Genomic DNA, 26904 nt, shown 5'->3' on the forward strand with positions numbered 1-26904 from the left:
CTCTGTTGCGAAACTTTTTATCAGTCCAATCATCGAAATTTATTATCGAAATATGAATGATCAAACTGAATCGATCTGGTATATTCGTACTATTCTACGGGATGCATGAAATTCGAGTGCAGCAAATCAAAGATACTTTAAACTTTGAGCTTTATTTTTTAATTCATTCCAGAATCGCACTTCATATACAGGTACAAATACACCGAATTCATATTTGCCCTTTTCTAATGACTTTTGAAAGTACAATTATTTCAATTGTTCCTCAAATCTTTGTATATTTGCCACTTCTGAGTTTGTTCCAAATCGTTCAACCCTCGTTGCTGATCAGCGTACATGTTGTGAAACAATTCGCCGGCATACTTTAGACATTCGAGAAACTCCTCTACTTCTGTTCTGTTATTTGAAGACCTTCGCAAAGCGTGTGTAGAATTTGATGAACATTAAAGACACTTGAAAAGTGCGGGAATCAAGCTCCTCTGATCAAAATTATAAGTTCTTAAATGCATTCAAATAATTTGATAATTTATTCTCAAGCAGAAAATAGTCAATAACTACGATTTCCCGTAAGGTGTCTGGAACCTGTTGAAGTAGTCGAATGTCAAGAATATCGGATTTCTTCGTTTGTTTCATGCAGACTGGCACGAAATTTCTAGTTTGATGACAATATATTAAGCTATACTGATGTATCGGAAACTCGATTGAATATTCCTGAAAAGAATGACCGGCATTATGAATGAGTTTGATAACACTAAATTACAAGTAGATCTACTAGATACTGTCATAGCACTACATCTAGTGTTAGATTTGGATATTGGGCACCCAGCTCCAGTCCCAGTTCGGCTAGTGCAAATCCAAACAGTTGAACTTGTAGACGCCAGGCTCCTTCGGCTTTTACAAGTCACCAGTCACGTTGAACATCCCCAGAGGGACGAGTCCAATGGCTCGCGACACCTCGTACAGCTACGTACATTCTCGATTTCTTCAGAATAATCTTGCTTTTTTATTAATTTGGCACACAATTGAAAATAATAATACTGCTTCAAAACTTTTTCAAATGGTTTGTTTATTTATTATGGGGCTCCTTGGTAACTAGTTCGTAGCAACTTAAACAGTGTTGCTCAAGAAAATTATTTTTATCATTTATCAAGGGGTCGCTATATTTGTGGTAACTGGCGGTAAATCGCTCACGAACACTTTTCATTCCGATTTTCCTTCGGAGTGCCTGGTCGTGTCGTCGGTGAAACTTTTTCCATGTTGATTTATTCAGTGGATTCGATTTTTTATCGTGACGTCACAAATGAACAAGCATTCATCCTTGACAGTTCAGCCGACGACACGACCAGACACTCCGAAGAAAAATCGGAATGAAAAGTGTTCGTGAGCGATTTACCAGCAGTTACCATAAATATAGCGACCCCTTGAAAATGACAAAAACTAACTATTCGAGCAACACTGTTTAGGTTGCTATGAACTAGTTACCAAGGAGCACCAGAATAAATAAACAAACCGTTTGAAATAGTTATGGAATAATTCCACATTTCATTATTAAAAGTTTTTACAAAAAATTGCTGATGACGTGTCTGGATCGATAGCTTCCGTTCGAAAAGTTGTTTCTACACTAGAACGAGCAACGACACAGATCCGCGACGTCGTTTGATAAAGCAATCAAAAAAGATTATTTGACATCGGTAGAACGATTCTTCAAAATTTTTTCAAGTAAAGGATGCACATCTGGTGGTGGATCGGTTGATAAACTGAATGCGAAAGACATTGATGCCCTCATTGGTGGAATAACAATCTGGTTACCGGTTACATAGATCTAGCCCAATCGGCACTTGAACAGGCACGTTCAAAATTTTTGACAACATTAAACAATGCTGATATGTCCACCAAGTTTATAGAAACACTGTGGTCGCCTGAAGCGAGTTATCAAAAAGTCTACATTCAATCGGCTTGGTGGCCTAGTTTTAAACCAGGAAGCTCGAGCAAAACTTTAAACGAGGAATGTAATTCTGGGAACATTATGAAAGTGATAAATGCTTAGTTAGATGAATATATTCCCTCTGAAGATAAAACACGAGAAGTTTTTTATTGCCTTAATTAACCGAAATCAAATTTTTGGTAGTGAATAATTTGCGTTGCCGGTACGGTACGAATTACATATTCGTTATGAGACAAGTAATCCAGAAGTGACGAGAATACAACGCGCCATTGACTTCAAAGCGGCATACGACACAATCGATATGGCAGATTATGCACGAATGCGGATTTTCGCATAATTTGACGTGATTGGTCGAAGCAACGATGGATAGAGTAATGTGCTACGTCCAAGTATCTGAGACGTTCTCCAGTCGTTTCAGGTCTCAGAGAGGGCTACGGTTTTGGATTCTTTTGTCTCTTGTTAAATATTGCTTCGAAGAGCGCGGATCAACATGATCTTCCGAAAATACGTACAGCAATTTGGCTTCGCTGACGATGTTGATATTGTGACACGTAACTTTGAGAAGATTATGGAAAGAAACATCGAGCTGATTGCCGAAGCTAGAGGTATCTGACTGGCTATAAAAGGATACAAATTTAAAAAAAATGAGCAAAAATGACTCAAAACTCTCTGAAAGAATAAATTGCCAGCGGACCAACTACACTCAGTGGTTTCGTTTCAAGTGAGAATCTCTTGTTTTTGTTTACATTCCATATGTAGTTACCAAGGCTACTGTTAACTGTTTTTCAAAATCAATAACTTACCAACTTGTGTTGCCAGTTCCAACATTTTTTAAAGCAAATCCGTTTTGACATTACGAGTTACTGAGGGGTAGTTAAATTTGCGATACAGTTTTGATAGCCGAGTGGCAGGTCGTGTCGTCGGTTCAGCGGTACTGTTTACAGACAAGCTTAAACAAAAATCGATGAACACGTTATAAACAGTCATCTTTGTGTAAAGATAAAGTGTTTTGAAACTAGTCACTTTTATTTAATAAATCTTAAAAATAAACCGTATCCAATCGTGAACAAATGTTTTAAAAATCTATTTAAGAGATATGGATCGTAAAGGGTCAAAGGGGTCCAAATTGTTAACAGACAAACAAAAAAATCCCTATTTACAAACAGTACTGCTGGACTGTCAAAATGTGTTGATTCGATTGAGGTTAGCAGTAACGGTTAAAAAAATAATATAAAAGGAAAGTGGTAACATTTGCATGCCTTTTGAAGATAAATTAACAATTCATCATTCATTCAATGCGTCTTGTTTATTGTAAAATCAAATAAATGATAAACACTATTGAAGCGATGACAACAAACATCCATAGGCAGGCTTCCCAAATGTACCGCCGCGCGACATTATTATTGAGGCTGTCTTGCTACTCTTTCCATGACAGCCTTGTGATAGGTTTCATCACGACAGCCCTTAGACAAATAGTTCTGTACAGCCAACGTTGCCGTCATTCCCTTCGTACGACAGTTCATTCCATCTCAAAACATTTTGTCATGGTCCACGACAGCCGAAGAAGCATGAAGTTCTCGCTGATGCGACAGTAAACTTCGGGTATCAGTCACTGCGTTGTTTCTGTCGAGAGCAAAATATTACTCTCCCTTGACCAGGTCTGCAACAGTAGCCGGTGCGGTTCAAATTTGTTGCTCTTGGTTTGCTATGAAGATTCGAGGCAAGCATGTGGGTTTTAGTTTTGCCTTTGGTGATTGCTTTGCGCAGCGGTTGATCATTGCGCATAGCAATCACCGTTGTTAAGGCATTGATAACAATATTATTGATAATTAATAATATACGAAAATACTAATACGAAATGGATTGAAGAACGGACTTTGGTTTAATTGAATAGTCATTTTGTTTATTTTGGTCGATCTTCTATGAATCGATCGATCAATGAAATTCTATAGAAAGAAAAGTTTGTTTTCAAGAAATAATATTCATAATTAAAGAGCTGAGACAGTTCGGCGTGCTCGTTTCAGGCAGTTTACGTTCGGTTTGTGGGCTGTAACATTCATAGTGTAGGCGCGTACTGATGTGCTTGGCGCGATCGTTTCTTATACAAGAGTGTATAAGTCAATTGAATCAGATTTTAGATGTAAACGGTGAATGAATGTTTGTAGCAAAAGATATATTCTATTGCATGGTCAGTGTTGCAATACTACGGACACTAAGAATCTTTCCAAGTCAGAACTGAAACATACAAAATCTGACTCGTCAAGTTCGTTATATGTACATTGACCAATCGAATAAAAACCTTGAGTGCAAAATTTGGAGTCGGAATTAGCAATGCAAAAATCATTTAGAAACTTATTTGCAGGTACCGTACAACAAAGCTTTGAATGCAAAAACTGAATGGAAAATTGCGGTTCTTCCAAAAAACATGTTTCCAAGCGTGGAATGCAGCATGGTTGCCCGTAACAGATTCGAATGTTTATTTCGTTTTATTTAGAAAAAAGTTTTAGTTCACCAAGTTATTTAATAATGTCTTTCTTGAGTAATATGGTGTCAAGCCTTCCAGACATATCCAGTTATCTTCTATATATGAATAGTATAGTGTTTCTATTAACCTGGAATATATTCCAAAATACATATGTGCTGATAATCTGGAATTCATTTTCTTCCTGTTATGCATTGAATTATCTTATCTCTAGAAACGGCATATCAACTATTATATTATTTTGGTCATAGCTACCAGAAGTTCGCGACTTTTACACACATTAAAACTGTCACTTTACATTGTAAAATTTAAAACTCGGTTAAAGCGCGTCTTTCATCAAGTAGAAGCTTGTGTTCAGTATATTTTGAATTCTTTAGCTTAATGTCGTTGTTTACCACAAAACTTGATATAAAAGTTACTGAGGCCCAAATTTATAGCTGCAGTTAAAAGGACAATTTCATGTAAACTTAATCATTTCCTCTATGTGCTGCAATCACGAGCCGCACGCAGAAGAAGATGCGGTGCCTTGAAATTTCAAACAGCACATCCAGTTTCTATGCGCTTGCTACAATTCTCGTACACATTTTTGGTTCTCTGTTTCAGTCGGCTCTCACGCCCTCACATTTCTATGCACTATAGATTCATCGTATTGAATTTCATTGCCGGTTCTGGTTGGGAAATTTGGGGATAAGTACGATTACCTATAAAGTACACTTATATTTCCAAAAATGGTAAGTAACAAAAACTACCTAAACATGAATTCAAGCTCAATTTGGTTTTGAAGAATCTTATATCTTAAATATTTCATAGTGTCTATACATAGATTTTGATTTTGTCATAAACAAAGGTTTTGAAATTACTTGAAAATTCGACTAGTGAAAGTTGACATTCGACTAAGATAAGTTAAGCAATTCCTCCGTGTGTATGTATGTGTATTGTATGTGTCAAACAACGTCACTCAATTTCTCAGGCATGACTGCACCTATTTTCCCAAATCAGGCTGCATAGGTTACTATTGAATTTAATTCGGATCCGAGTATTATTAATGAATGGAAGTGTATCTGTTACTTTAGGAATAAGAAGGAAGCACTAAGGATGAATACTTCAGTAATTCAGATATATGAGCCGTTACACAAAACTCTGTGTTTATCTTTTAATATTCGTTAGTTATTAAAATTCATTGCCTTCGCCGACAGTATATATAAATCTAAAACAATTTCTTTATTTCACAATGGTATTGTAATGAAACGTTACTAAAGTTTCCTGCAAAGGTAATCCCAACAACGCAATCGTATGTACTAGTACCATTTCATTGAGGCAGCCGAAATAGTGCGAGCGCACTATGAACCACAGCTCGTCTCCAGAAACAGCCGGTTTATTGCTTCAAGAGACATTGATGAGACAGCCGACTTGCGACAGCCCTTCGTAACAGTAATTCCCTAAAAATCAAAGGATGTCTTCGATTTTCTAACATTTTATGCGAATGAGTGAACAGAAAGAAACAGGATACAAACAGCCCGTTCGGTTTGACTACTCTCCGGATAGAATACTCTCATCAAACTGGTGAGTCGAAACTGTCTCAGTGACAGCATTCATTTAGGCATGCGAGCGCTGTTGCCATTACAGTTCGGCATATGCTTGCACACATATTGTAGACTGGGCTTTCGACTTTGCGCTCCGACAGTTCATGCTATCTTGTGGCGGATGTCATTGAAAAGCAGTACTGCTGGGAAGCCTGTCCATAGGATTGTTTTGTCCGAACTGTCGTCAAAGATAGTCTGTTCTCCGCAATGTTCTTCGAGGAATATTAAAATGCTATCTCTCTAAAAGCGCTGGGCAGTCGGTGTTATTTGAAAGCAAATCGAAGACAAACAGTCGCTAAAGAAAAATTCGTCTGTTTTGTAGTGTAGGAAGATTAATCAGAGGCATGGAAGTCGTCGTAGTGCAAATCAAACGAAACATTTTTGAACTCGTTTGTCGATCAGGGATGCCAGGTCATTTTTTTCAAAAATCTATGATCAAACCCAAAACCTGTCTGTGAAAATCTTTGACCGTTTTCCGTACCGTTCAAAATCAATTCAGTGAGCAAAAAAAAGGTCTCTCTAGCAACACGCTCTGTACCTTTTCCTCAACCAATCTGCACTTTTTGGTGCTAAACTGTGCTCGATTTCCAAAATCTGTGATTTATTCAAGAATCTGTGAAATACTGTGATCGTTTTCAGAAATCTGTGAAAATCTGTGTCATTTTTAAAAATCTGTGCAGAAAATTCAAAATCTGTGAAACACAGATTAATCTGTGAATATGACATCGATCGATGTGGACGTTGTGGTAGGGTGCCCAGATTATTATTCCGTATTCCAAAATACTGCGTACTAAAGCGATGTAAACTGTCTTTAACCAATACACATTATGAAAGTCTCTGGTGTTGCGTTTGATAAGTCCCAAACCTGCGTAAGCCGTTGCCGTAACTAGAGATAATTGTTCGGTGAAACAAAGCTTACGATCAAGGACGATGCCCAAATCTTTAACAGCAGAAACGCGTTGAACTGGAACAGCCATCATAGAGTATTCAAATAAGATCGGAGATTGTGATCGTGAGAAAGAAAATTGCGCTGCATTTTTATGTTTATACTCATACCGTTTCTGTCACACCAGTCAATAATGTCAAAATAGTAAAGTAATTAAAAAATTTCCTAGCGATTTGACAGCTTTCACTGAAAGTATCATCTCTGAACAAGCATTTCATTTTGGCAATTAATCATAAATATGAGAAAGGTGCAAAGATTTTGCACAAATTATTTTTCACAGAATTATGAAAAATAACGCCTGGCATCCTTGGTTTGGTTACACGCAGCGTTACCAAGTTGCCAGATTTGTCTGGCAAATGCTACACGCTGCCAAAAAATTACCTAATTTTAAGTACTTTTCACTCAATAGAGGGGTTGTGTGCAGGAAGCCAATTTTGGGTAAAATGGGTTTTACTTATTTTTGAGTAAAAGCATCAATAGTACTGATTAGGTAGAAACTACGCAAGCGATATAAAAATCAACTTGGGTAATTTGATTTCAGTTTTCGTTCGATGGTTTGAAAAATAAAACGCAAACAATAAAGTCAACTATGATTACTTTATTAATTAATACTAATCTTTTTACATATTTCAACAATGTAACTATATCATTGAACTACCAAGGCTGTTCTATTCAGCTGCTGAAACTGCACCGTTGAGCGATCGAACGCATCTCAATATCTTTAATCGCCTGAAATGATATTGCGATGTAATTATCATATTAAAAAGAAATTATACAAAGCTACTCACACTGCGATTGATGACAATCATTGAATTATTCTCCCAAAACCGGCAATTTTACAAAATAATTTCACTCACTTCAAATCTGACCGATAGTTTCTGCAATGCAACACACAAAATTTTTTCACCCAACAGCAACTTATTGAAGTAAACTACACTGTTGAGTGAAAACTACTCAACCGATACAGTACTTTTCACCCAACAATTAAAAACATGCTTGATTACTTCATGTTAGGTGAATTTAAGTCAACCGTTGGGTTTTTTTTTTGGCAGCGTGTAGATTTTGCTCGCGACCAGAGATGCCATTTATACATATTTATCTGTATTATACCGATTCTTACATGATCATACAGATTTAATACAGGTACAGATTTTATACAGATTTCCTCAATATAATACAGCTTTATAAAGATCTCACAAAGAGTAAGAAGGAAAAAATAAACTTTTCTGTCTGAGCTATCTTTTAGTATTTGATTCCAGTGACGAGATAAAGCGACTTGACGTTGCATTTTGGGCGGTGAAATTCCATGTCAAATAATGACGTCAACATTTTCAAACTAGATAAATATATCGAATTACAATTGAACTGTTGTGGATAAAAATATTTAAAAATAAGAAATTTCGTCTTTGAATATTCTTGTGAACGCGCCAATGACTTATTGAATCTACCATACTACAACCACAATCTATTGGAATAACATCTTTTAGCGTCATTTTGTTGTAAGAATTTCATTTTATTAGTTAATACAGATTAATACAGATTTTTCATACAAAGCAATACAAATTTTCAATGAAAATATCTGGCACCTCTGCTCGCGACACCCAAACAACTAACCACACGCTGCCGAAAAATTACCTAATTTTAAGTACTTTTCACTCAATCCCACATTATCGAAATGACGGAATGCGTAATGAATTCTTACTCGACTGCATGATTTTTCAGTGCTCGATCGGTTCAGTGCTAGAATTTTCGCCTGAGTTGGCAGCTCGATCAACCTGATTGACAGTGACATTATAAATGTCATTGAATATTCGCTCATTTTATGAATGTGTTAGTGTGAAATTTAAGCGACTTAAGCCATTTCACTACACTCCAGCTAGAGGAATGGATGATGCTGACTAAGGTAGGCCGTTTTGTTAATTTCCAGCGAATTTCAATAGTTTATATTGGGATTCTAAGAAGAACTGCTTATTTACTAGTTCTGTATATCCGAAAAACATGTAGTTTTAAATTTGTATATTCAGTTATATAATGTTTTCGTTTAAAAATAAACTGAAAATCAGCACGAAAACGTGCAAAATCAGGAAAGAAGAAGAAGAAGACGAATTGACAATTCAGTCCGCATCTTCTCACTTAATTCCGAATGATTTCCGAATCAACCGGTTGTAGGCGAAGCGGTTCATTCGGTATCGGTTGTTGCACTGGAGTTGGAATTGATTCGGAATTCATTATGATTTCCACATGAAATTCCGAATGAAAATTTCTCGCCGATTCGGAATTGATTCGGAATCCATTCGGAATCCATTCGGATCTGATAATGTGGGATAGAGGGTTGTGTGCAGGAAGCCAATTTTGGGAAAAATGGGTTTTACTTATTTTTGAGTAAAAGCATCAATAGTACTGATTAGGTAGAAACTACGCAAGCGATATAAAAATCAACTTGGGTAATTTGATTTCAGTTTTCGTTCGATGATTTGAAAAATAAAACGCAAACAATAAAATCAACTATGATTACTTTATTTATTTAATATTTATCTCTTTACATATTTTAACAATGTAATTATGCTCAGATGGTTTGTTACCGTTACATTTACAAAATTCAGAATTAGTAATAAAATGAAATCTGTTCGCACACTTATGGGAATTCATATGCATTGTACTTTGCAATTGGAGCTGCAACAGTATTAAATCTACAGACTATATCATTGAACTGCCAAGGCTGCTCTATTGAGCTGCTGGAACTGCACCGTCGAGCGATCGAACGCATCTCAATATCTTCCAACGCCTGAAATGATATTGCGGTGTAATTATTGTTTTAAAAAGAAATTATACAAAGCTACTCACACTGCGATTGATGACAATCATTGAATTATTCTCCTAAAACCGGCAATTTTACAATATAATTTCACTCACTTCAAATCTGACCGATAGTTTCAGCGATGCAACACACAAAATTTTTTCACCCAACAGCAACTTATTGAAGTAAAGTATACTGTTGAGTGAAAACTACTCAATCGATACAGTACTTTTCACCCAACAATTAAAAACATGCTTGATTACTTCATGTTAGGTGTATTTAAGTCAACCGTTGGGTTTTTTTTGGCAGCGTGCAGATCTTTTGCCCGATTTTCCAAATTTTCCTACACGGATAATAAAAACTACCTATTATTTGACTTCTTTTTACTTAATTTTGAGTACTTCCTTGCATTCTCTCCTTCAATTGTTGTCAAAATACAAAGAGCAAAACCACCCAACAGCGACAGTTTCTTCTAATAAGCTAAAATTAAGTAAACCGTATTAACTTGAAATTGAGTCAATACGACTCAACTGTAGAGTAAATATAACTCATCTTAAGTATTTTTTTGCACGTGTCTTACGAAAACTACCTAGAGCCACTTTACTAAAATTAGTTTATTGAACGAAACCCCCAAATTGGGTGGAATGTACTTAAAATTAGGTTTATTTGCGGTTCCGTGTAGAATTTGGTCAGATCTTGCTAGATCTTCACGATTTTAGATCTTCTTTTTTGCTCACTGAAAATGACGCCGATCTAAATTACCTTGTATATATGAAGTAGACCCAGACAAATTCAGATAATTTTTGAGTCACAAACAGATTTTTGAAAAAAATAACCTGACAACAGATTTATCTGTATAATAAATATTATAGCAAAACTGAAATGTAGAGGTGCTGCTTGTTTAGAGATGATACACGCTCATTCAATGTTACTCTCAAGTGAGCAATTTGTACTCACTTTTGTTTATTTAGTGCAAATGTCAAAAAGTGAGTAATATTGATGTAGAAGACTTAGTAACTTTCACTCACTTTCTAAATTGACAACAAGTTTTACTCACAGGACTTTGAAAACGTTGCGTGAAAATTTACGTTCAATGATTTTTGAAGAAAGGAATTTTGAAAAAATGGAGCAGGTTGGAGCCAAGGTGAATGAATACTATCGAAAATTAAAAGGTAATATTATTGTACCTCCTAATCCTTATAATGATTGAAGTTTTTCGTTGCCACATTTGTGCAATCTTCGTTCCAGGATACGTGAGGGAATTTAAAGAACATTTTTAACTTTCTATGAAAAAACTACAAAATGTAAATGAGGGAATTGAGAGAATATTTAAAAAATGTTGCATTTTTTTATTTTACACGCAATTTCAATTATAATAAAGAATTCTTTAGATAATTCGAATGATAGTGTTTAACATTTACTCACCCGAGCTAATTTTCCTATTTATAGCACTGAGTAAATGTTACTCAGATTTTGACAACTACAGTATTCAATTAAAAATGAGTAAGGAAGCTTCACTCACTATAGAGTAGTTCCACTTTTAACGAAAGTGAGTGAAATTGTACTCACTTAAGAGTAACTTTGAACGAGCGTGTACTTTCAGCAAGAGCTGTCAAATCGGTAAGAAAACCAGAGATGCCAGATATTTTCATAGAAAATCAGTATTGATTCGTAAAAAATAGCTGTATTTATCTGTATTCTCTAATAAAATGAAATTTATACAATACAATTATGTTAAAAGTTATTATTCGAATAGTTTATGGTTATAGAGTGGTAGATTAAATTTCATATCTTATATTATATTCATCGACGAAATTTTATAGTTTTTTCCTATCAACAAAAATTGAATTATGGTTCCATATGCTTGTCTAATTTGAAAATGTTCACTTAATAAGTTGAGATGGATTTCCAAAACTCAATTGGCACATTGTCGCATAGTAGAATTACCGGTAGCGACACCTGCCAATGAAAAATGGAACCAAGAAAAGGAGGATTCCTTCGAAAACTTTCATATCGGCAGTAGTAATTTGCAACAATTTTATCGTTTATTCAACAGTACAAATAAATATCATCAATAAAAGCACACTCGAAGTAGAAGAAAATCGATTTCAAAGTTATTACTACTCCTTTTTTTGTATAAACTACGATTAAACATGGAAAATCTTCAGAAATGTGTGAAGTTGGGTAGGGTTAGGTTTTTTCCGATCAGCATTTTTTTAAGCAGAAATCAGTGTAATGTTGATTTCTCGAGTACTAGAATGTATAGCGATAGAGTGTTATTTATTTTGGATACTTTATTTGTTATTTCCAGGCATTTGAAAAATTTTATGAAACCAAGTTTAATGCTCCATTCTGAATAAACGGTAGATTTCGCACAATGAACTAAGATCAACATTACCACCTCAGAGTAAAAACTTTTTCTTCAACTTATACTATGATTTTTCAAATGAATTTGCCTGTTTTTATAAGAAATCGTCGATTTGACAGCTCTAGCTGAAAGTATCATCTCTAAACAAGCAGCGCCTCTACATTTCAGTTTTGCGTCAAGTCAGGTAATATTACTGTCAGTCTGGCAATAATGTTTCATGATGCCAAGACTTGTCTAACTTTTAAGTTCAATTTAGTTACAAATTTTAATATAAATGGATTTCAGTGTTCTTCATTAAATATATGCACAAAAAATATATATTTTAAAAAGCGTGATTTGTACGTTAATTCCTAAACGTTTATCTCTTCACTGCAATTAAATACTAATAGATAGCTCAAATACTAATAGATAGTTCATTTTTTTCCTTAATGCTTTTGGTGAAATCTGTATAAATCTGTATTAAATTTAAGAAATCTGTAAGAAATCTGTACTCTGTATTAAATCTGTATGCGCATGTAAAAATCTGTATAATACTGATAAATCTGTATAAATGGCATCTCTGAAGAAAACAACGATTTCTTATGAAAACAGGGAAATTCATTTGAAAATCATAGTACACACTTAATATTTTTATCGACTTTTACTCAGCTGAACGAACCACAATCAGTTCAGTAATTTATTTATTGACGAACATTCCGTAAAACTGAAGATTGTTCGAACTGTCATTTTTTACTATACTATACTGTCATTTTCACTATACTATATCAGTAATTTTTAATGAGGGTTCGGTAATATTTTACTGTTTTGTCGGCACGGGAAGATAACCGAACTCGTTCTCAAAAACAACCAATTAGTTAAGTTATTCGTTCAGTTCACTACAGTATGAAATCAATATTGAATATATATTTCAATAATTGAAATATCGGAAAACACACACCGAAACAATTAAATTTCAAATGCATTTTGTTATTTATTTAATATATAAACATTATTTCATAAAATTAAATTCAAACTTTGTCGAAAACATTCCCCAGTTCATTTAGGGGTTAGCCAAACTTACAGAACACTTTTTGTTTTGCAACGAAGTGCAATGTCTTTTCTGACGTGCCGAACGAAAACGTGTTTTCGACTTTTCTGGCCGATGCAGGTATGGTCATTTAGGGGTTAGCCAAATTTTGTGCTAGGGCACATAACCGTTTTCATTATTTTTACGCTCTGCACTGATGAGTCAAAGATGAAACGTAAAAATAATGAAAACGGTTATGTGCCCTAGCACAAAATTTGGCTAACCCCTAAATGACCATACCTGCATCGGCCAGAAAAGTCGAAAACACGTTTTCGTTCGGCACGTCAGAAAAGACATTGCACTTCGTTGCAAAACAAAAAAGTGTTCTGTAAGTAGCAGAAACTTTACGTCTGCTTAGCGGTTCAAATTGAACTGCCGAGTTTAGCACTAAGCAGTTCAATTTGAACTGCTCTGCACTGATGAGTCAAAGACGAAACGTAAAAATAATGAAATTCCCCAGTTGTTGTAATCGTTCCGAATCCAAACAATTTATCTGCAAGGTTGCTTTTACAGTTAAATACTACAAAGTACTGGCATAACAATTCGAAGCAAAACAAAATGTCGCCCTTTACTGGAATTAAGTGATCGCGCCAACAAATAGCTTCACCATCAGTTTTATGAATTACATTCGAAAAACTGGATTTATTTCGGGAAACAGTTTATCTGCAAGAATGCTTTTACAGATAAATACTACAAAGTACTGGCATAACAATTCGAAGCAAAACAGAATGTCGCCCTTCACTGGAATTTTCTGGAAACGGGTCATCAACCTGGAATAACACAGATGTAATATAAATTTAAATATAATTTATATTTATATTAATAGTGATTGCGGATATGTAAAGAGACATGTCGTCCAAGCCTTTCTACATAACCGAAAACTGAATTCCGACAGAAAAAAAAACAAGTGATTGCATTCATATATTGTTAAGATAAAATGTTGTAGAAAAAATTATATTACTTACTGAGTGCATCCAGACATTGAACTTTGTTCGAAATTGACTCCAATATACTCTTTTTGCTAAAATTCAACTAAAATACAAAATGGCGTGCTAGGTGTTTTCGTATATCAATTGAACTCGGTAATTTTTACCAAACGACTCGTTAAAATTTGATAAACTGCTGATCGTTCCGTACTACTTCCGTCAAATTTACCGAATTATTTCAAAGTGCAACCTGTTCGGCACAAAATTACCAAGTTTTTGGTACATGTATTTTAGACAGACAGCAGGGGAAAAAAATATGCGGAATACGTAATTTTTTATAAGAATAGCGGACAATTCGGTTCTTTTAAAAATAAGTGTGTAGAAGTTGAAAAACAAGTTTTTACTTTGAGGTGGTAATGTTGATCTTAGTTCATTGTGCGAAATCTACCGTTTATTCAGAATAGAGCATTAAACTTGGTTTGATACAATTTTTCGAATGCCTGGAAATAAAATATAAAATATCCAAAATAAATAGTACTCGATCGCTATACTCGAGAAATCTGTTTAAAAAAATGTTGATTTGAGAAAACCTTACCTTACCCAATTTCAAAAATTTCTGAAAATTTTCCATGTTTAATCGTAGTCTACACTAAAAAAAGTAATAGTAATTACTTTGAAATCAATTTTCTTCAACTCCGAGTGTCTTTTTGTCGTGAATACGACTTACTTTACTATGGGGTGCCTTTTCAAAATTTACACTATGCTAGAGTGATAAGTTTTTGATCGTGAATATCTCTTGTTGTATCTAACGAATCAACATAATTTTTGCTACACGCCATCGGAAATATTATCAAAATTTCATGATAAAATTATCAGTTGTGTGACATAATCTCAAATAATTCAAAATTTAACTTTTCTGAAATGTTTGGTATAAACGAGTATCAAAGGGAATAACCAATAAGGCGCGTTTGCCTTGCTCATATTTTTAAAGCTCATAGCTCAGTGATCTGTGAAAGGATTTATATAATCTAACTACCAAAAGAATTAAAATTTTTCAACTTAAGCGTGTATAGCAAAAGCATTGAACTATTTCAATAGTACGCTATTGAAAAACCTGTCTCATTTGACCCATGTCAACACCAGCCAATCAGAACGCGTTCTGAGGAAGAGAACAATATATCTGCTGCTGTACAACAAATCGTTCGAGAAATATGTTCCTAAAAGTGTTAAATATCGTAGTGAGTTCCACAATTCGGTCCTTCTGAAAGACAGGAATGTTCCGTACAGTATCCTGATAGTTTCTTTCAATGAAATGCAGATCCGAAATGAAATAATAGACATTAAAATTCTGTATGCAACTATCTTTATAGCCGTTAGAAGCGCCCATTAGTGAAAAAGCTACAAAGAAATCACGTCAAAGGAAAGCTCCTAACAGAAATTGAATCAGTTTGGATTCTATCGCCAATAGGAGCAGTTTGTGCCGTTTGCAAAGCTAGTTTCGCTTCCGACAAAAGCGATTACGTCACACCTGCCAGTCATTTGCATGTAAAAAAGCAACTGGAGAGCATTACACAAAATCAGCCGTTCTAATGGCTCTAAAAGTTTTCTAAAGAACTATTAGGAGTTGTTGTTCGCAAATCGAAAGGAAATATCCTCAGTTTAGTGCAAATCTAGAACAGTTTGGTTAGATTTGTGCACTTTTCGCTGTGTGAAATTCACAGTAATCTAGATCAAGTGAAGCCTTCTTTGTTTGTGCGAAAAATGTTCCAGAGTTTCATGTCGTAGAAAATTACGCAATTTGACCCTTCTGAATGCTTGAAACGAATCCCTACAGCATATTGATAGTTTCTTTTAATAAATTATGCAAATCCGAAATGAAATAATCGACATTAAAATTCTGTATGCGGCTATGTTTATAGCCGTTAGGACCGCCCATTAGTGAAAAAGGTACAAACGAAATCACGTAAAAACAGAGCTTCTTACAAAAACTGGATCAGTTTGGATTCTATCGCCAATGCGAGTAGATGTATTTTGTGCCGTTTGCAAAGCTAGTTACGCTTCCGATTACGTCGAGCGATTACGTCACAGTTGCCAGTCATTTTCATGGATGAAAAAGCAACGGTGGAGGGAATGCTTGCATAATTCATACAATTGATCAACTGATCGATATTCGGAAGTGTTAAGGAACATGTTAGTTGTTTTCGTATTCACGACATCCAGTTATGTATTACCTGACTTGACGTTGCATATTGGCACATTGTCGCAAAACTTAAATGTAGAGGCGCTGCTTGTTCAGAGATGATACTTTCAGCTAGAGCTGTCAAATCGACGATTTCTTATAAAAACAGGCAAATTCATTTGAAAAATCAAAAATTTACCCACCCGTCTTTACGGCTGATATCTATTTGTACTATTGAATGTTGCAAATCACTCATACCGATATGAAAATTTCCGAAAGAATCCTTCTTTTCTTGGTTCCATTTTTATTTTTATTTTTATTTATAATTCATAATTACTTAACTTCTCAAAAGACGCTATATTCCATTCTGTAGAGTTCAGAGTCAAATAATAATATCAACTTATGTAACAAAACCAAAAAATAATATAAAATAAAATAGCATTGAACAAAAATATAGGCACACGCGTTCCTTACTGAAATAGAAAAAAAACCTTTCTTATTTTTTCTCCAGCAGCACTGCTGCCCCTATATAGTAAACAAAGTAGTATTACCCAACGTCGCTATAAAAATCTCAAACGCTCAGGCTATTATTCCATTCGATATTCGGACGTGGTGGTGAGCAGTCCTCTCCCAGCAACAGCAACAACAGCAAGCCTTCTGCGTGACTATAAAGTCTCAAACGCTCAGGCTATTATTCGATTCGATATTCGGACGTGGTGGTGGGCAGTACTCTCCCAGCAACAGCAACAACAGCAAGCCTTCTGCGTGACTATAGAGTCTCAAACGCTCAGGCTATTAATGGATTCGATATTCGGACGTGGTGGTGAGCAGTACTCTCTCAGCAACAGCAACAACAGCAAGCCTTCTGCATGACTATAAAGTCTCAAACGCTCAGGCTATTAGTTCATTCGATATTCGGACGTGGTGGTAAGCAGTTCTCTCCCAGCAACAGCAACAGCAACAGCAGCAAGCCTTCTGCGTGACTATAAAGTCTCAAACGCTCAGGCTATTAGTTCATTCGATATTCGGACGTGGTGGTGAGCAGTTCTCTTCCAGCAACAACAGCAAGTTTTCTGCGTGACTATAAAGTCTCAAACGCTCAGGCTATTAGTTCATTCGATATTCGGACGTGGTGGTGAGCAGTCCTCTCCCAGCAACAGCAACAACAGCAAGCCTTCTGCGTGACTATAAAGTCTCAAACGCTCAGGCTATTATTCGATTCAATATTCGGACGTGGTGGTGAGCAGTCCTCTCCCAGCAACAGCAACAGCAGCAAGCCTTCTGCGCTCAGACTATTAGTTCATTCGATATTCGGACGTGGTGGTGAGCAGTTCTCTCCCAGCAACAGCAAGCCTTCTGCGTGACTATAAAGTCTCAAACGCTCAGGCTATTATTCGATTCGATATTCGGACGTGGTGGTGAGCAGTTCTCTCCCAGCAACAGCAACAGCAGCAAGCCTTCTGCGTGACTATAAAGTCTCAAACGCTCAGGCTATTAGTTCATTCGATATTCGGACGTGGTGGTGAGCAATTCTCTTCCAGCAACAGCAACAACAGCAAGCCTTCTGCGTGACTATACAGTCTCAAACGCTCAGGCTATTATTCGATTCAATATTCGGACGTGGTGGTGAGCAGTTCTCTTCCAGCAACAGCAACAACAGCAAGCCTTCTGTGTGACTATAAAGTCTCAAACGCTCAGGCTATTATTCGATTCAATTTTCGGACGTGGTGGTGAGCAGTTCTCTTCCAGCAACAGCAACAACAGCAAGCCTTCTGCGTGACTATAAAGTCTCAAACGCTCAGGCTATTAGTTCATTCGATATTCGGACGTGGTGGTGAGCAGTCCTCTCCCAGCAACAGCAACAACAGCAAGCCTTCTGCGTGACTATAAAGTCTCAAACGCTCAGGCTATTATTCGATTCAATATTCGGACGTGGTGGTGAGCAGTCCTCTCCCAGCAACAGCAACAGCAGCAAGCCTTCTGCGTGACTATAAAGTTTCAAACGCTCAGACTATTAGTTCATTCGATATTCGGACGTGGTGGTGAGCAGTCCTCTCCCAGCAACAGCAACAACAGCAAGCCTTCTGCGTGACTATAAAGTCTCAAACGCTCAGGCTATTAGTTCATTCGATATTCGGACGTGGTGGTGAGCAGTCCTCTCCCAGCAACAGCAACAACAGCAAGCCTTCTGCGTGACTATACAGTCTCAAACGCTCAGGTTATTATTCGATTCAATATTCGGACGTGGTGGTGAGCAGTTCTCTTCCAGCAACAGCAAGCCTTCTGCGTGACTATAAAGTCTCAAACTCTCAGGCTATTGTTCGATTCAATTTTCGGACGTGGTGGTGAGCAGTTCTCTTCCAGCAACAGCAACAACAGCAAGCCTTCTGCGTGACTATAAAGTCTCAAACGCTCAGACTATTAGTTCATTCGATATTCGGACGTGGTGGTGAGCAGTCCTCTCCCAGCAACAGCACCAACAGCAAGCCTTCTGCGTGACTATAAAGTCTCAAACGCTCAGACTATTAGTTCATTCGATATTCGGACGTGGTGGTGAGCAGTCCTATCCCAACAACAGCAAGCCTTCTGCGTGACTATAAAGTCTCATAGCATACTAATACATACATACTAATAAGGCTGTTATTCCATTTCGATATTCGGACGTTGCAATCAAATCAGTACTCTTGGAGCGACATCGCGTGAAAATCACGACAATGGCGCAGTCGGTACTGTAAACAAAGAACCGAAAAGGTACATTTCTCATTATTTGAACAGTTATTAATATATACTCATAATGCTTCTGATGGGAAGGCAGAAAGCATACAAGTGTACACTAATAAGGCTTCTGATGAGAAGGTAGAAGTCACATATCTGCGGTGGGTAGACGGAGTATAAACACAGACTAACAGACATGACAGTATGAGTAAATTCTTATAAAAATAATTTTTCGTGATGCACTAGTTCCACCTATATTGTACTGCGCGAACTATTTACTATCGGTACACCCCTTGTGTTATGTAAAAGTTAATTTACTAGTTGGTTGTCCCTCGTTTGTCAACACCGATCAGCTGCTTGCAGGGATGCCTGATTTCATCATAATATTTGGAAATGAATCGTCACAGTAAATTATTATATTACGTTAATAATATATTAAACTTTTTAGCGATGTTGGAAGGTAACCATTTATTTTTCTCAACATTGTTCATCTAGACTATTTTTTATTGTGTTGGTAATTTTCACCCGAAATTAAGTGGCGGCAGATCAGAAGCAAGTAAATATTGCCACTAGACGGGTTCGATTTTGTATTGCGTTGAAGGATGAGAGGTAGGCACAATTTTGTATATAGTTTTGGCAATATGTATTAAATCTGTATCCTGCATGAAATTCGCATGGACGTATACATATCAATACATTACAGGTAATTCTGTATAAATGGCAACTCTGTTGGTAAATGAAAAAAATAAACACAGTCTAGATGACAGACAGGATGTTTTTGATAGGGTAACGTGGCGCCATCATGACACATGTGAGTACTGTCCCAAATAAAGGAATATTCGAAATGACAGTTAAAATGATTGAAGAATCTAATTTGAGTGTCCTGTCTGTTAGTCTGTGGTATAAAGTCAAAAAAAAATGAATGACTATTGAAAACATCTCCAAGGGGTAGCTGGAGATGTGAGCATTGATCCCAGATCCATCAGAATAATTATGAGTATGGTCAAAACTGTGTATGCCACAAATTAACAGTCAATTACATTTCGTTGTACAGGAAGTCCAAGAAAGGAGGCACAAAAAAGATGTTATTGGAGGAACTGACATCCGTTAGACTAGAGCTCGTTCGATTATTTAATTTAATGTTTCTTTTATTTATTTGTTGTAATAATTTGCTTTGATGTTAATATCAAATGTATTTGAATCAAAGGAAAATAAAAGTAAGCACTGATTCAAAATAAAATATCTTTGAAGTCGAAGTGTAATATATTAAAATTTAAAATAATTTTTTCTGCGTGAAGTTTTTTGGAAGATGAAGATAATGTAATGATGAATGTTTATGACGTGTTCTTCGATTTTTGTTTAAGCTTGTCTGTAAACAGTACCGCTGAACTGTCAGGGATGAATGCTTGTTCATTTGTGACGTCACGATAAAAAATCTAATCCACTAAATAAATCAACAAAAACAGAGTTTCGCCCTTTTTTTTGTTTACTTTTATGCTTCCTTTGTGAATTATAAAGATACGCCCTTGCGCATGTTTCATAAAATTGATTGGTTTTTGCGACTAAGACAAATCTGCGAGTAATTTTATTGTATCCCTCACTATTTCTAGTAGTAAAAGGTTCGGAAATCATCTAAAATAAAGAAAAAAAAGTTAGTGTAGTATCGCCCTGTTTGTTGGCATGGAACACGGAAGGCGAAATTTGCGTAAACAAATGGAATGATAGTTTCTCCGACGACACGACCTGCCACTCGTCTATCAAAACTGTATCGCAAATTTAACTACCCCTCAGTAACTGGTAATGTCAAAATGAAATTGCTCGGAACAATTTTGAAACTGGCAACACAAGTTGATAGAATATTGATTTTAAATAACAGTTACCATAACCTTGGTGACTGCTTAGTGAAGACTAATGTAAACAAAAAAAAATGGCAAAACGAGTATTTCATATCGAAAAATTGAAATGTATCTAGTGGAAGATCTCTTTTGTGCAGTAAGTTGCAAGTACTAACGATTAATGAAGATATATTGAAAGAAGTCTATTTGTAGGAAAAGGACAAACAAAAAACAACTGATCTAGAAATGATCGAATATATTTACTGCCCAGCAAAATTGTTTTGTTCTGACTGGTCACTATACAAATCGTTCTCCCCCAGATAGTTTTATGTATGTATTTGTATGAAATAAACGTTTTCTTTCAATTCCCTTTTATTCATTGTTTCGATATACATTGTACAATGTTACAAGTTAACGTTCGTGAACCGAATCGTATACGAACGTTAACTGATGACTTCTCCGGATACTTTAGCGAATAGTTACCGATTGGGGTTGTGTTGCAGCAAGATATATTTTGCAGCAGTCATATTTTGAAAAAAAAAAACAGCTGCATGATTTAAGATAAGTAACACTTTCAAACTCATGGAATGACCATCTGAATCGCTAAGCCACTTAGAACTTTTATGGGAGGAACTTGACCGAAATATGTTAAGTCTAGGTGAGTAATTTTACGCACTGGTCAGAACAACCTACTATTTCGAAGTATTCCCAAATTCTAACGGAAATGGTATTTCAATACGACATAACAGTTTTTAAACGATTTCATTTATTATTCCTGGATAGAAAAAAATAATCTTATCATAATTAATATTTCTAGTATTACTATTGTTTCCGCTCTAAATTTCAGGTGGGTAATTACCATCCTTCGAAATTTTCTGATGGGTATTACTATTCACCGTACCCACCTCTTTCGTTCCCATGTTCATGTGGAACATTTATTGGTTTGTTCCAATAGATGTTTTTCTGGTTGGGGATCGGTTCTGGAAAAAGTTATACTTGGGAAAAAATTCTGGCAAATGATCTCCTAGTATACAGCCCTTGTTGGTTATTCTGTCCAAATCTAGGAGCATTTCTAGAGACGGCGAACTAGGAAGAATAGAAACTATTATCTCTAAAATAAGATTTAGGCACTCTCCTTTATTAGTGCATGGTGCCCTGATGATGCCCGTTTGAACGTTCCACTTTCCTTATCTGCTGTTAGGAAGTGGAACTGAGGGCACGAAATTCGAATTATTAGAACTGTTCCACAACTGCCTCGAATAGTTTGTTTATTTATTCTGGCTCCTTGGTTACTATAGTTCGTAGCAACTTAACCAGTGTTGCTAGAGAAGGTTATTTTTATGGTTTTCAAGGGGCTGCTATATTTTTGGTAACTGGCGGTAAATCACTTACAGACACTTTTTATTTCAATTTTTCTTCGGAGTGTCTGGTCGTGTCGTCGGTTTCTCCCTATATAGTTCTTTGTATTACTAATATTGAGATTTTTGCAGAATACGATTTTTTAAACAAAATTGTAGGATTTTGAAGCATTCATAGAGGATAGAGGTAGGATAGAGAAACTCGATATGTTTACTTTTGTAAAAATTGTTCTTCTTTGAAAAACAACTGACTTTTAAAATCTGTGCAGAATATTGAAAATCATAGAAACACATTTGACAAAATACCAAAAGCAAAACCACAGCGAGAATTTTGTTCAATAAGCTAAAATTAAGTAAACCATATCAACCTAAAATTAAGTAAATAGTAAATATAACTCATCTTTAGGTATTTTTTGCATGAACCTAACGGAAACTACCTAGAGCAACTTTACCTAAATTAGGTAATTGAACGAATTGGGTGAAATGTACTTAAAATTATTTTGTTTTGCGGTTTTGTGTAGGCTAATCAATCTAAAAAAATGTCAGAGACAAACACAGTTTCGATAGTATTACGACATAACATGCTTCATGTTATGACTGTACACGCTCTTTGAGTTGAGACTACTCAAATTCATAAACTGGAACTGCCAGTATATCATTTATTCGTACATTAGAGTAAGCGTTTAGTTCTCAAACATTTGAGTGAAAAAGGCGGGTGGATAATGTCAGAGACATAACTGGATGTCGTGAATACGAAAACAACTGACATGTTCCTTCACACTTCCGAATAAATCGATTAGTTGATCAATTGTATGAATTATGCAAGCATTCTCCTTTTTCACATTTTTCGCAAAATCAAAGAAGACTTGATTTCGATTACTGTAAATTTCACACAGCGAAAAGTGCACAAATCTAATCAAACTGTTCTAGATTTGCACTAAATTGAGAATATTTACCTTCGATTTGTGAAGAAGAAATGCTCATAGTTTTTTAGAAAACTTTTAGAGCCATTAGAACGGCTGATTTTGTGTGATGTTCCCCACCGTTGTCCTCTTCTCGTTGTTTTTTCACGAATGCAAACGACTGGCAGCTGTGACGTAATCGCTCTTGTCAGAAGTGAAACTAGCTTTGCAAACGACACACAATACATCTGCTCGCAGTGGCGATAGAATCCAAACTGATCCAATTTTTGTTAAGAAGTTTCTTTTTACGTGATTTCGTTTGTAGTTCGATTATTTCATTTCGGATTTTCATTTCATTGAAAGAAACTATCAGGATGCTATACGGGATTCATTCCTGCCTTTCAGAAGGACCAAATTGTGGAACTTACTAAGCTATTAAGCACTGTTTTTGTTCTCTTTCTCAGGCTGTATTTTGTTCTTTTTCTCAGAACACGTTCTGATTGGCTGGTGTTGACATGGGTCAAATGAGACAGGTTATTCAATAGTGTACTATTGAAATACTTCAACGCTGTTGCTATACACGTTTAAGTTGAAAAATTTTGATTCTATTGGTAGTTAGATTATATAAATCCTTTCACAGATCACTGAGCTATGAGCTTTCAAAATACGAGAAAGGCAAACGCGCCTTATGAATTATCCTCTTTGATACTCGTTTATACCAAACATTTCAGAAAAGTTTAATTTTGAATTATTTGAGATTGTGTTACACAACTGAATATTTTATCATAAAATTGTGATCATATTTCCGATGGAATGTAGCAAAAATTATGTTGATACGTTAGATACAACAAGAGATATTCACGATCAAAAACTTATCACTCTCTCAGAGGGTAAATTTTGAAAAGGCGCCCCATAGTAAAGTAAGTCGTATTCACGACAAAAAATGTTTCTTGCACTTCAGTGCGTTTTCATTATCGGAGTATTATTGGTGATTGCTTTCAAAGCTGAACTTTTGACACAGTTCATTAACCACAATCTTTTCTGCTCAATCATGGTTGCCGAAAAAAAGTTGAGAAAATCAACGAAAAGAATAATTTTTCTATGCAGCTTTCTTCAATATCTTCAAAACTGGCAACCCTGCTTACAAATTTGACAACGAGCAAAAAAGAAAAAACACAACCATATGATTGTGTTGTCGTTATAGACGTCAGAGTTCTGTCAGTACAGAGCAGTTCTGTATGAAATGTTCAAAACGACCTATGTGACATTGAGAGTTTCTCTTTGTTTACTTTCTCTTTCGATTATTGCGAAACATTCCTCCTTTTTTCGGTAATTTCTCCAGAGCAGATTAAAAGATGATAGCTTTAGTTATTATTATCGGTAAATAATTGCTAAGAGTGCCGTAATAATCAAAAGAGAAAGTAATCAAAGAGAATCTCTTATTATTACATAGGTCGTTTTGAACATTTTATACAGAGTTGCAGTTATAATCACACTTCTGATCCAGCACACTTTCATACTGTGCAGTTCGATTTGGTGGGAACTGTGCAATATAAGCGAACTTAGGAATGCATGAATACACCTTTGGCACATTGCCGCGAAACCGAATTACCGGTAGTGACATCTGCCAATGAAAAATGGAACCAAGAAAAGAAAAATTCTTTCGAAAACTTTCCAGGCATTAGAAAAGTGGTATTAAAAAAAGTTTAATTTAGTTTTCGCACAATAAATTAAGGTCGACATTACCACCTCAGAGTAAAAACTTTTTCTTTAACTTCTACTATGATTTTTCAAATGAATTTGCTCGTTTTTGAAAGAATTAGTTTATTTATTTTTTTTTTATTTTATTAAACCTACTGGCCTCTTGTTACCATAGTTTGGCCAAGTTAAACTTATATACTTCTATGTTTCTTATAGATCTATTTTCGAGTCTTCAAAAAAAGTCACAATTGCCGACATCAGTCTAGGATCCATCCTCTTTAGAATGAGTTCCAAATCAGGTATCGCGCCTATATCGACGATCGTTCTCCAAAAAACTCTCCTGTTGTCTTCGTACAGTCTACAATGAAACAGTAAGTGATCTGGTGTACCAAGTGCATCTTCACATTGACAGATGCCGTCGTCTATGATGTTGTTTCTGAACAAGTGTGCCGGTAGTCTTGAATGGTTGCTTATGAGTTTTGATATAATGACAACTTCTCGTCTGCTAAATCCGCCATCCTTGAACCACGCTGATGTTGAGACTGTTGGAATAATTGCGAAGCAGAACCTGCCTTTTGTACCGGTGTTCCAATCCCGTTGCCAACTGGATACAGCTCGCGCGTGTACCGGAAACTTTAAATCGATGCTTGAGAATTTAAATGTTTCAAGTTCACCATTTTGATTTGCTGATTTGGCTGCTATATCCGCTGCTTCATTCAGTGGTATACCTGTATGTGATGGAACCCACATGAACGTTATTGATGATCCCTTACTTTCAATTTTATCAACGAGGTGTTTGATTTCGAACCACACCTGAGATTGGTATGAATGTATTCTCTTGTTGGACAGACTAGTTAAACTGCTCAAGCTATCTGTTAGAACGACATATTCTGCTGTCTCCAATGTAGCTATGATTTCGGCAGCTTTCCTCAAGGCCAGGAGCTCAGCGTGGAATATAGACACTTGATTAGGCAATTTCGTTGCGCTGATGGTTCGCATCTGCTCGTCAACTACGACGTATCCCACGTCCGTCTTGCTTTTGGAACCGTCAGTCGCAAGTAGATGAGCATTAGGATACTTGCGTAGCAGAGTCTGCTCCACTACTTTAGATGTTGTATCATTTCGGTCCCGTGAGATTGCATAATGAATGGTATAATCAATTATCAGTGGTATAATGCCATTGAAACACCGAAGAGACATAACAACAATGAAATTCGTTGAACGTCGGTATTCCATTCAAACATGGAATGAAAAGTTCGTCAGGACTACATTAGAAGGTCACTCGGCCAGCTGGATACGGCGGAATGTTCTTCAATACAGGTCATATACTGGATGGGTAGATACTATCGACACTCTACCATGTTTTCATTATGATTTGGACATTCGACATAAGCAGTTAGAAAGAATTAGTTTAAAAGGTTAAGTAATTGAAAATTTTTCTACCGATTTGAAATCTTTTATTGAAAGTATTATCTCTAAACAAGCAGCCCCTCTACATTTCAGTTTTGCGAATAAATGCCAATTGCCGTTTCTGGATCCGATTTTAGAAACCAGGTATCATCAGTCATATATGTTTTCAATTGAATTGTCCAGTCAACTCTTCTGCGCGAGCTTTGAACTAAGCGATGATGAAAATTTTCAGATTTGGCTTGAAGATTCGAAAAAAAATGACGGTTTTTTTCCTATGAATCGAATACTAACATACAGATAGGTGTGAAAATTTGGTAAAAAATCGATAATTAATGTTTTAGTAACTTTCCGCGAAATGTTTGATTGACATTTAAAAAGAAATCGTAAGATGAAATATCAAATGAGATTGTAAGAGGAAAAACTTTTTCTTCAACTTCTATTATGATTTTACAAATGAATTTTCCCGTTTTTATAAGAAATCGTTGAAAAGGTGGAGCAATTAAAAATTTGCCTGCCGATTTGACAGCTCTTGCTGAAAGTATCATCCAGAGATGCCAGATATTTTCATAGAAAATCTGTATTGATTCGTATAAACAATCTGTATTTATCTGTATTCGCTAATAAAATGGAATTTCTACAATACAATTATGTTAAAAGGTGTTATCACAATAGATTATGGTTATAGAGTGGTAGA

The 26904-nt window shown here is 35.8% G+C and overlaps 1 long non-coding RNA gene across 1 annotated transcript; it reads left to right on the plus strand.

The window, feature by feature from the left end:
- The first annotated feature begins 20622 nt into the window (after positions 1-20622).
- LOC131431593 (uncharacterized) lies at positions 20623-21204 on the plus strand. Its single transcript, XR_009229694.1, has 2 exons — positions 20623-20996; positions 21053-21204. It is a non-coding gene; the product is annotated as an uncharacterized LOC131431593 (long non-coding RNA).
- The last annotated feature ends 5700 nt before the right edge of the window (positions 21205-26904 follow it).

Source organism: Malaya genurostris, chromosome 2, assembly GCF_030247185.1.
Source record: "Malaya genurostris strain Urasoe2022 chromosome 2, Malgen_1.1, whole genome shotgun sequence".
NCBI classification, from domain to species: domain Eukaryota; kingdom Metazoa; phylum Arthropoda; class Insecta; order Diptera; family Culicidae; genus Malaya; species Malaya genurostris.